This window comes from Capricornis sumatraensis, chromosome 23 (genome assembly GCF_032405125.1).
Source record: "Capricornis sumatraensis isolate serow.1 chromosome 23, serow.2, whole genome shotgun sequence".
In the NCBI taxonomy this organism is placed as follows: Eukaryota; Metazoa; Chordata; class Mammalia; order Artiodactyla; family Bovidae; genus Capricornis; species Capricornis sumatraensis.
In genome coordinates, this window is record NC_091091.1 from 37,930,902 (window position 1) to 37,942,007 (window position 11,106).

The window sequence follows — 11,106 nt, forward strand, 5'->3', positions numbered from 1 at the left end:
TCTTTCAGAGAAACGGGGAACAGGATGGGGGGCTGGGGGTGGAGGGGGAGGGTGCCCATAAGAGGGGTCAGAACTTGTGCTGGGAAGAGAAACGACAACACAAACCCTGAGTTCTATTTCTTGGACATTCCCTTCCCTAACATCCCGAGGCTTAAAACCACGAAGTAAACTTCTCCTTTTAGTCATTGAAGATATTGGCTGAGTTCAACCATTTGCCGTAAAGGCCATTCCAAACTTTAAATCTATATATTGCGAAAACTGAAGGACTGTAGTTAGCGGGGATGATGTTAAGTGTGGCCAAGAATACTGCGGCAAGTTTTCAAGCACTGAGTTTCTATTTCAAGATCATAGACTTACTAAAGAGAGTGACAAATGCTTCCTTAATGGCTTCTATACCAGAATGTAAATATTTTTGTGTTTTGTGTTAATTTGTTAGAATTCTAACACACTATATACTTCCAAGAAGTATGTCAATGTCAATATTTTGTCAATAAAGATTTATCAATATGCCCTCAGAGTAGTCGTCTTGGGAGATTGAAGTGATTTTTTTTTTTTAAAGCATCTTTTTAATTTGAGTGTGGTCCTTCCCCAACTAGGCTCAAGAAGCACAGGCTCACCACCCACAAAAGGGCCAGGCTGATGGATTCTTGGGCATTTTAAAGAGAGAAGAGGGTGGAAAAGGGAGAGGATTAGGAAAACTTAAGTCCTTCAGAAAAGAGATGGAAGAAAAGTTTTCCATCCAGAACTTTGCCCATTGCACGGCCTAAAGAAGGAGTTTAATTTGAATTTCAGGTTAAACATGCTTACTACTCTTAACCTCTAGTTATTAAAAAAAAAAAACCAAAAACCAAAACTAGACATATAGCTATGCACTGAAGAATATTCCCCTAGGATTAGGGAAAACACTTAGCAGAATCAGAATCCTAGGATTTTAAAAATGTGTTTCTGACCTCAAACTCCTGAAATATGTCTCTTCTCCCTCTCTTTTTCTTCCTCCTTCCCTTCCTTCCTTCTCTCCTCGCTCCCTCTCTTCTTTACTTCCTCTCTCCAGCCCCAATCTGCTAAAGGTGATGAGATGAGCCCAAGGGCCTCAGCAGCCTTATAAGGCAAGCATTCTGAGAAACCTTCAACTCTCAATTTTAACAGTAAAGAAAAAGTTGTAACCAGTCTTGGAGGAAACTTAGCTCCCCCCACCTCCTTCCCCCTTCTGGGGGTACGAGGTTGTTTTTGCATGCTTCATTTGCTTCTTATCCTGATAGGCTGCATTAATCAGTTTTATTTCCATTGATAGAGAAACCTCGTCTGTTCTGTTCGAGCTACAAAGCGTCCTGCGAGCTTTTGTGAAAGTGCAAATCAGTTTAAGCAATTATCATACCAGGAATATGAAGGGGAAAGAGGAGGCCTTGCCCAGTGGTCTCCTTTAATCTCTTAATCCACGGATCCAGGGGGGCTGCCTGGACATAATTTAGGACAATCTCCCCACCCTTTACACTGTGATAAGGCCAAGTTACAATGCAGGGCAAAAATACAAGCTTTGTTAACATCCTGCCTTGAAAAGTTAAGATTAGACATTCTGTGCACGTGTGGGGACTATAGGGCACTATGGAAATTTTTCTTTCTTTTTTTTTCCCCTCCCTTCCTCTCTTCTAAAGTAGATTTCATTCTTGGTCTCTCTCTACTTTTTCCCCTTTTTATCTCTGCCTTTCTCACCCCCTTTCTCCCTCTCTGTTTCTTTGGAGAACTCTGGCATTTCTACACAGACTCCCTGGAAAGGTGTGTGTGGACTGGGGGAGACTCGGCTCTGGGGATGCTGGGCCAGAAGGGGCTGATTCAGAAGAGGGGTATGCTTCAGGAGAGGGGGACAGGTGCTGCCCTGTGTATCCTGGGGACTCAAGTCGGGGATTCCAGCCACTTGGACAGTGGGACTCTGTGGCCAGTAGCTGTCCTCTGTGCTTCGCAGTCCCTGCTGCAGCACCTCCGCACCTCTTTCTTTTAAACTAGAGGCCTTTCCCTTCGACCCACTTCCTCAAGCCCAGAACGCCTCAAATACGGAGCACAGACCTGTTAAAATTCAGACTAGCCTTTCCTGAAGAAAATTTTCCATCTTGACAAAAGGCTTATTTCTGCAAGAAGCTTATACTTCTCTTTTTTTAAGTACCAGAAAAGGGGGAGGGTGATGAAGATTTATTATTATTATTATTTGGTAAATGTCCTATGTAGTGTAACAGCAATAAAATCATCAGAGAATACTATTAGCTTTGGAAAAAAAAAACCTAAAAGCTTTATTACAAACCAAGCTTTGAAAATAGGGGGGATTAGGCGGCTGAAAGGGTCCCACAATGGTAAGAAGAAAAGGTTTCATGCTAATGAGGTTAATGCCCTTTGTATCTCGGGCCTCCACATCTTCATTACGCGCTATCTCCGGCTGCACGGAGCGGCTCAGAGAGCCGCAATCCACTCCAACGCCCCCCTTCCCGGCCCAAAGAAGGATTTGATAGCAGCTCTGTTCAAACTAGATAATTATATCTTTTCAAGTCGGAATTAAGATAAAGAAAGTGAAGCAGAGGCGGCTCGCCTTGATCCACTGCAAACAAATTTGGCGCACTTTCGAGTCCTTCCCCCGCCTCAAAAAGGCTGGACAGTCAGCTTATTAGCCGCTCGTTTGCTTTATTAATTCATCTATTTAAAGTGGCAGGATTAGAGGGTCTAATGTGGACGCGGGCTGCCGTGGCGCCGAGGAATATAAATATTTGCGAGATGCCATCCCACGATGACTATCTGGGCGCGGGGCGCGGGGCAGGGTGCGGGGCGCGTGTGCTGTGCGGCTGCGTCCCCGTCGCAGTGTGCGCGTGCTGGGCTGGAGCCCCTTGGGGAGGGCAGCGTGGGAGCTGTGTGCTGCAGGTCTGTGTCCCTCCCTCGTGGTTCATGGGTACCAGGCCTAGATAACCCCGGCAGGGCCCAGTGGGCATCCAGGGTCAGGTTCGGCTTTTCTCCCTACACCTGGAGCTGCACGCATGTTGCCTTGTGTCCAGCCTGTTATCCCGGATGGGAATGTAGGTTACACGTCTGATCGATGACCCGCTCTCTTGTCGATTGTGTGCGTTCACCTGAGCTGAGTGGGTTTAGGGAGCCGAGAGGCATGGGTTCTCCGTTAATATTTCCCCGAGGGTCAAACGGAATGTACAAGGCAAGGGTGCCCCAACTTCATTCTCCTTCCTACGAGGTACAGAGGTGTTCGGCGCGCGTTTCTCATTTGGGGTCCAATTCCTCAGGGCGGCAAAGGGCCGGGTAGGCGCAAGCAGAGGTCGGGGGGAGGGTGGTTGCATTCAAGGCATCAGAAACTCATAAGATGAAAGCCTGGGACCTCCGGACCGTTAACCCCCTTCTGCCTCTTGTTCTGCGTGCCCGGTACCCCCGGCTCGCTCCAGCTCTGTTTCTGGCAGCCAAGCGCAGCCGGAGCGGTAGCTTTGGCGGCGGCCCGGAACCTGCCGGGCCACTTTTGTGCTAGGGGCGGATTGTGGCAGGCAGAGAGCCGCGCCAAGCGGGCCAGGCAGAAAGGGGGCTCGGGCCTGCGCGCGGCCTTGGAAACCTCGGCTCCTCCCCGTCCCCGCCTCGAGTCGCAGGAAACAAAGTCTCGGACGCGCAGGCCCATTGGGGCGGGGTGGGGGGGTGAACTCTGGCGGGTCGGAGGCCTGGCCCGGGGCCCCGCGCCGCCGTTGGGGGGATCTGGGCTGGGCTCCCCGCATGTGGGCAGTTGCAATTCGGAATAAGGGTGGGGACGTGAGTTAGGGCGGGAGGCTGCGCTTGTGACTTTGTAGGGGTTGAGTGTACGAGTTAGGTCTGTAAAACAGTTGTGCTTGTGTGTCTGAGCCAGGAGTGAAGTCAGGGTGTGTAGGTGCTAATTGTGTTAACTGTGTGAGTTAGAGGCCGGAGAGGCCAGTCCTGCGTGTGTAGATTTGAGAGTGTGTCAAGGTGGCCAGCTTTCCTTGCGCGTCCAGATTGTATGGAGTTCGGACAGGAACGTGCAGCTGCGCGGCTGTAATTAGCGTGCTTACAGGGGTGTAGAAACACAGTTGTGCGGGGATTCGTGTGCCAGCGTCTAGTGGCCGTGAGCCCTGCCGATAGCTGTGGATCTCGGAGGATGGGAATGACCTCGGTGTGTGTGGCTCGCGGGAACATTTCTCCGTGTTTGGATGGGCGTCCCGGGTGATGGCGTCCGTGCCGCCACCGGGGCGGCACTTGTGTGTCGCGGGATCTAGACAAGCGTGTCTAGTGAGAAAGCTTGGGTTTGGTTATTGTTTCCGCAGCGCACCACTCGCCCCGGAGTTTGGCAAACAGCTGGGGGTTTTTTGGTAACTGCGCATTTTTCCAGGCAGGCCTTTCTTATTCCGGCAATCAGCGTTTGGTTTACGTGGGTGCAGCCTCCGAGCAGCGGCAGGCCGGGCGGGAGAGGAAGCGGGCCTGCCGCGTTCAGCGGGCGGCGGTGCCCCAAGGCCGAGTTGCGGGGCCGCGGGCGCGCCAGGTCCGCAGCTCCGCTCCCGCGTCGGCCGCTCGGCCGCCGCCTTCACTTCCCCCAACTCGTCCCTTGGCGAGCGGGAAGTGGGAGTTTTGAGAACCCGCCGACCCCAACCGTGACCCCGCTCGGGGAGGTGGCTTCTCCCGGCGCGACCCAGGACTCCGGGAAACCCGAGGCGGTGCCACGCTTGAAAGCGAAAGGTCCATTCATCAGCAGAGCCCCGGCGTCTAATTGGCCTTTTGTTCGCTAGTGCCTGTTGCCCCGCAGAGGGGGTGGGGGAACTTGGGAGGGCTTCGCCGGGACTGCAAGTAGGGGTGCCTGGCGCTCCGGGCTGGGGTCCGCGTAGGGCAAAGGCGCGTCGCACTCCTAGGAGGGGGCGCCAGAGCGCGCCAAAGATCACGCCCACGTGCGAGGATACTCGGCTGGCGGCTGGGTCTCCGAGAGCCCCCGCGGGATCCTCCGAGCTGCTGGAGACCCACGGACTCGTCTCTGCTCCCATCTCCACCTGCATGCAGACTTAGTCTCCACGTCTTTTCTTCGCGCCTTCGGATTTTCAGACCTGCCTTCCTGCCTTTCCTAAGTTCGCAGCTCAGGCTCTGGCTTAGGGGCTGAGTTGGGCTCACACCCAGCCGTTCTTCCTGCGTCTTTCGCCCTGCTCTAGCCGCCTACCACCGAGCGACTCTGGGTCCCCCTACTAGGCACCAAGCTGGCACTAGCGTCCCCCTGCACCCAGTTTCGCTGGGTAATGGGATTGAGAGAATGTTTTTTTTTTGCCCGCCAAGGAGGTGGGAATTGACCGTTAGGCGATCAGATCGCGGAGGAAGACCGGGTCTCCACCACTGCAAATTCTACCTGGCTCTAAATCAAGCCTGACCATCCCTCTCCCTGTCCCCCACCCAGTGGACCAGTCAAGCCTCCCCCGTCCCCCCTCTAACCCACATCTATTGCACACCGCCATCGAGTCCTACAGAGAGCGCAGGGGCAAGGTCTCCTCTACCAGCATAAGCCCAGGGACCCAGACGCACCTGATGCGCCAGGGAGGTGCCTGGAATGGGGATGAGGTCGCGTTTGGAAAATGATCCAGGGCCCCCAACCCACGCCTCTCCTCTTTCCCGGACGAGGACCTGCATTGCCCGGCAGTGGTCTGGCTGCCCGGCTCCTGGTCTCAGCCCGATCCCAGGCCGCCCCTGCCCCCAGCTAGCTCCAGGTCCTATATATAGCGCGGGTCTCCACAGCCCTCGGCTGGACCTTGACGTCAGGAAGAACTTGATCTTGCCTGCTTCGCTCCTGCTTCTGAAACTGATCCTTGAAATGAGAGAACAGACTCTACACAATTCCCATGGCCTTGACATAAGGTACAGCGATAAATATACACCACTAATGAGCAATTACCATATAATCACCTTCCAATTAGCTCGCATAATGATGAATTAAACATTCTAGCAGGCGGGATTAGGTTTCTTACTTTGTATATTATTTACGAAGGCTATAGCTTCTGCAAAGAACCAAATATCAAATTAGATGGGGAATTTTCACTTGGGGGTAATTATGCATTCAGGCCAGCGGCTGTATTCTGGTCACTTGTCAAATGAGGCCTCCTGCAAGGTACTGACCAGTTCGTTTGGGCGTTTGTTTCCTCCGTTTCCTCTTTTTCTCTTTAGGCTGCAATTGCCTTTCCTTTTCCTTTAACCGCCCTGGCCAGAGGGTGGGAGGCTAGTTGGGTGGGGGGAGTGTCGCTTGGGTCGGGGAGGCGGGGTTAGGGGAGGGAGGTTCGTCTCGCACCTAGGATGCGGCTCAGGCGTCCAGGCCCTCGCAGCGCAGGTTTCTTGGGCCCTGCTGGCTCTGGCTCCAGCTCCTTTTCTCCGCGGCCAGGAAGGACGACCCCGGGCGCACCCCGGAGGCCATCCGAGCGCTTGGAGAACAAACGCGCAGGCAGGGCGCTACTGCTGGCGCGGGGCCAGGGCACCGGCCCTCCCCGCCCCGCCCCGCCACACCTCCAAGGCCCCGCTTGCTGCTGTATCCTCCGCGGGTTCTCCCCTAGGCCCCCCGGGGCCTCCAGGAGGTCTATTCGCCCCTTTACCCTCGTCCGCACCCCAGTGACAGGAAGGGAAAGAGGGTGTGTGGGGAGGAATATAGAAACAAACAACAGACCTCCACCCGCCCAGAGCCACCTCTCTTGTTCGGAAATGAATTTTGGCAAGAGATTAGCTCCTAATCTGATCTAACGCTGCTGACATTTGGGAAGAAGATGAAAATGGCAGCTCAATTTCATTCAGAAAAGGGGTCACTTCGCGGGGCCTCGCTGTGCTCCCCAGAGAACGTGGGTGCCCCTCCTCCCTCTCCCCTAAACCAGAGGAGCTGGTCTGAAACTGGGAGGGGGCAGGGAGGCGTCCGGAACTGCCCACCCCCAGCCCTGGGCTCAACCCTGCCCTGTCCCGGCTTGAAAAGTGAGGCTGGAAGGAGGGTGTAGGCTGAGGCATCGTCTTCAGTCCTTCACCCCTCACCTTCTCCTTGTCTTCAGAGCATCGTACTTAAGGATTGGCCGGGGAGGAGGGAGTGTCCTAGGCCCCCATCCAGAACATTTTAGGCTGGAGAACCCATGGGAAATAACATTTCAGGCCTCATCAGCGGTGATGCGGTTAAAGTCAGGTGTCCCAAGGCCTTTTCTTGTGCTTCCTGGGCAGGTAAACACGCACCTAGGAGAAGAAAGGTTGGACCTTGCGCTCCCGTTGGGTCCTAGACCTGCCTCATTTAGAAATCATGGATCTGACTTAGCCTCTCCCAATTTGGCTCAAAGAGAAGGCTGAGAGGTGGGAGCTAGGACTTCCTGGAGGCAGAGGCCGCCTCCACAGCACCCTCATGTTCTTGGCCACCCAAGGGCCTCATCGTGCCTAACTTCTCCCCCCAGCTGGAACTGTGTGACCAGTGGCCTTATCCTGGTTCTGGGCAAGGGGGATAGGTGGAGTGACTTTTGGGGGGCACCTGCCTGATCACTGGATCTTGAGGCAGGATTCCTGTCCTCCCCGACCCTTCTAAGGTCCTCTGTGTAGGGTGCAGGACCTGGAATGGGGGCCGAGGGCATCACCTTCACCCTGGGCGAAGGACAAGCAGAAAGATCTGTGCCTGGGCCCCTGGGAGTGAGCCTGGTAAGGAAGCGATTTTGTACCTGAGGATGGCCGTGCACTTCACATATGATACACGAGTGGCCGTATATGGATGTGGTTACAACATGTGACCTGAGCATGTGGACACATACGTAGACGTGTAAGTGTGCACATGGCCTTGGGGTGAAAGGGCTGCTGGAGCACATACAGAGCTTAGGAAAAGGCACTCCTTCTGGGTGGATGGTTCCCTGTGACTTGAAGAGTGAAATGTGGGCTGGATTGCAATGAACAACCCCTGCTCCACTGCCGCCCCCAGACAGCTTATGCCATACTCAGCCTACTCACTCGGGCTCTGGTGGGGATTTTGTGTGTTGGGTTGACATTTTATTTATTTTTGTCTGTGCTGGGTCTTCATCGCTTTGCCGGGGCTTTCACTAGTTGCAGCAAGTGGGGGCTTCTCACTGTTTGTTGTGGTCTTCAGGCTGCTCATTTCTGTGGCTTCTTATGTGAAACATGGGCTCTGGGGCTCAGGCTTCAGTAGTTGTGGTACACGGACTTAGTTGCTCTGAGCCTGTGAGATCTTCCTGGACCAGGGATCAAACCCATGTCCCCTGCATTCGCAGGCAGATTCTTATCCACTGCACCACCAGGGAAGTCCCTGGGTGTGATATTATTGAAGGTCTTTATGATTGAGACTCAGCTTTGGGCCAAGCTGTCTCTCCTTCACTGGCTGGGGACTGCCCCCTTCTCAGTGTGGAGGTTTTGGGTGTACCAGCCACCTCTGTCTGCCACAATGACATTCCTAAACATCATGTAAAAGGCTTGTAACTGCAGGTGCCTTTGCACTTGTAAGTGAGGCTCAGGAACAGAGTGCCTACATAGGGATGAATGAGTTTGAGTGAACATAAACAGTTGTTTGAGTTTGTGGGAGAAGGCTGCAAGCCTGTGTATGTGTCTGTGTAGTGGTGGTGAGGATAGGAGCATGAAAATCTTTTACTAATAGGACTTTCTTTGAGCACTGGAGAATGTCCTATCTCCTTGGAGTTTACCTGGTGACGTGACAGTTGTTTGAAGCATTGCCTGCCTCCATGCCCCTTCCCTCCAGTTATGAAAAAATATAAGCTCGAACAGTAGTAAAGTGAGTTATTTAATTTATACATCCCCTATCTTCAACAATTACGTGAGGAGTTGAATTGTGTACTCAAATTCATGTACTGAAGTTCTATACCCTAGGATCTCTGAATGTGACCTTATTTGAAGACAGGGTCTTTATAGAGGCAATCAAGTTAAAAATGAGGTCATTAGGGTGGGTCCTAATCCATTATACCTGGTGTTCTTCTAAAAGAGGAAGTTCAGACCCTGATGTACAGAGAAAAGCTAATGTCAAGACATGGAGAGTAGGCAGTCATCTCCAACCCAAGGCAAGACAGGCTGGAACAGATCCTTCCTTCAAATTTTTGAAGGAACCATTCCTGCAGACACCTTGATCTTGGACTTCCAGCCTTCAGAACTGTGAGAAAATAAACTTCTGTTTTTTCAACCACCCAGGGCTTGATACTTTGTTTCAGCAGCCCTAGCAAATGAATACAAATAATGAAATCAAGGTCACTTGCTGCAGCTGTCATTCTGGACACGGTCTCTTTCACTAGTGACAATTTTAGGATGTGCCTCAAACAGGATTCTTTTAAAAGCTTCATCACAATACCATGACTCCTTAATTATTCTCCTCTCTATGAGGTGATGGGCTGATTTGTGAGTAGACGGGGGTCTGGATGTGACTTGTGGCCTGGGGTGTGAACTTCCCTAGATTATAGTGAAGAACAGCCCATCTGAGACCCAGGGCAGGTCCATCGATAAACGCTGGTGCCCTCCTACCACTTGGAGGATTTCCCTTTCCCCAAGTCTGTGTGTCTGTGTTGACGGGTAAAGTAGGTCCTCCCTTTCCTTAGTGGGGACCATGGATCTTGATGTTGCCAGTCTGACCAGACTGCAAACCATAGCAGGAACTGAGGAGACTCGGAGGGAGCTTTGCTCCCTTACCTGGGGTCTAGCTGCCTGCTTGGGTGCCGGCATCTTTGGCCACAGCTTACCCTGCCATGCCCTTGCATGGAGTGCCCATGGGGATCAGCAGGGGTCCCCAGGACAGAGGGGCAGAACCCGAGCCGTGCTCCTGTTACTCCTTAGTGTCACCTCTGTAGCTAGGGAGGGACCCGCCAGGAGGGGCAGCCCAGGAGGTCCTCCTCGTTGCTCTCTGAACAGTTCCAAGTGGACCTTTCTGAGCTTCCTGGCACCCGGGTGGCTCCTAGGGAGCAACTGGGTCAGGGCTGCCTTCCTCTAGTTTGCTGGGGGCTGGGGTGGAAGCCACAGCCATGGGGCTATAGCCACTAGGAGGGGAGCCGAGCCTGGTTCTCCATGTGGCCCAGCTGTGGCTGCATTGCTAAGCAGTGTCCCTGGCAAGTAATTACACTATGCCAGCTCAGTTGCACCCTAAGCAAATTAGGTGCTGATCAGAAGGTGTCACGAAGCAATGGGGAGTGCAGTTTAGCCTTTCCTCTCTGGGCAGCAGTTGCAGACAGAGAAGCCCATTCCAGCACCTGCTGGAAGCCCATTTCATTCCACGACCTGCTTCGTTCTAAGTCCAGGCAGAGAGACTTCAAGGCCAACTTCAGTTCAGTTCAGTCACTCAGTCATGTCTGACTCTTTGCGACCCCATGGACTGCAGCACATCAAACCTCCCTGTCCATCACCAACTCCCAGAGTTCACCCAAACTCATGTCCATTGAGTCGGTGATGCCATCCAACCATCTCGTCCTCTGTCATCCCCTTCTCCTGCCTTCAGTCTTTCCCAGCATCAGGCTTTTTTTTTAGGATTTCTAAATACTGAGAGGGAGAACCTTTGGCTGTGTCCGGATGCTCAACATAATTAGCATTCTTTAGGAACAAAATACCCAACAAACATACTATTGTTTCCTTAATTATATGTCTTCAGATATAAAACAATCCCTTGGTGTTGGTGATGTGCAGATTAATTATCCCAAACAGTTTCTTTTGAAAGTTGGGAAGCGTGTATCTTGACCTCCTTCTCCATTTCAAGAGAACCATCCTCTCGAGTTTCCTCCAAAGCCTTGTCACTAGAGGTGGGGGGAGAAATGGATACCTCTGGGCTGTGGTGGGGCCAGGCTGGTCAGTGGGCTTTTGGGGCCTTGGAGGCCTCAAGGTGGGCAGACCCCCACAGCTTTCCAGACTGGCCCGTCAGAGACTGACCTGCAGCCCCAGAGGCCTGGTCGGGGTGGCGGAGGGAATGCCTGCGGGTGAGGATGGAACAGCTGTGGTGTTTGTCCGGAGTCTCTGGACCTTCCAGTCAGGACGGCCCTGTGACTCGCTGAACATTCTTGCCCCACGGCCACCCCCAGTGGACCACCTCTCATTTTCTCCCACCCTCTTTTGTGTGTGGAACCCTCCCAGCGGCCTCTGAGAAGCACGCCA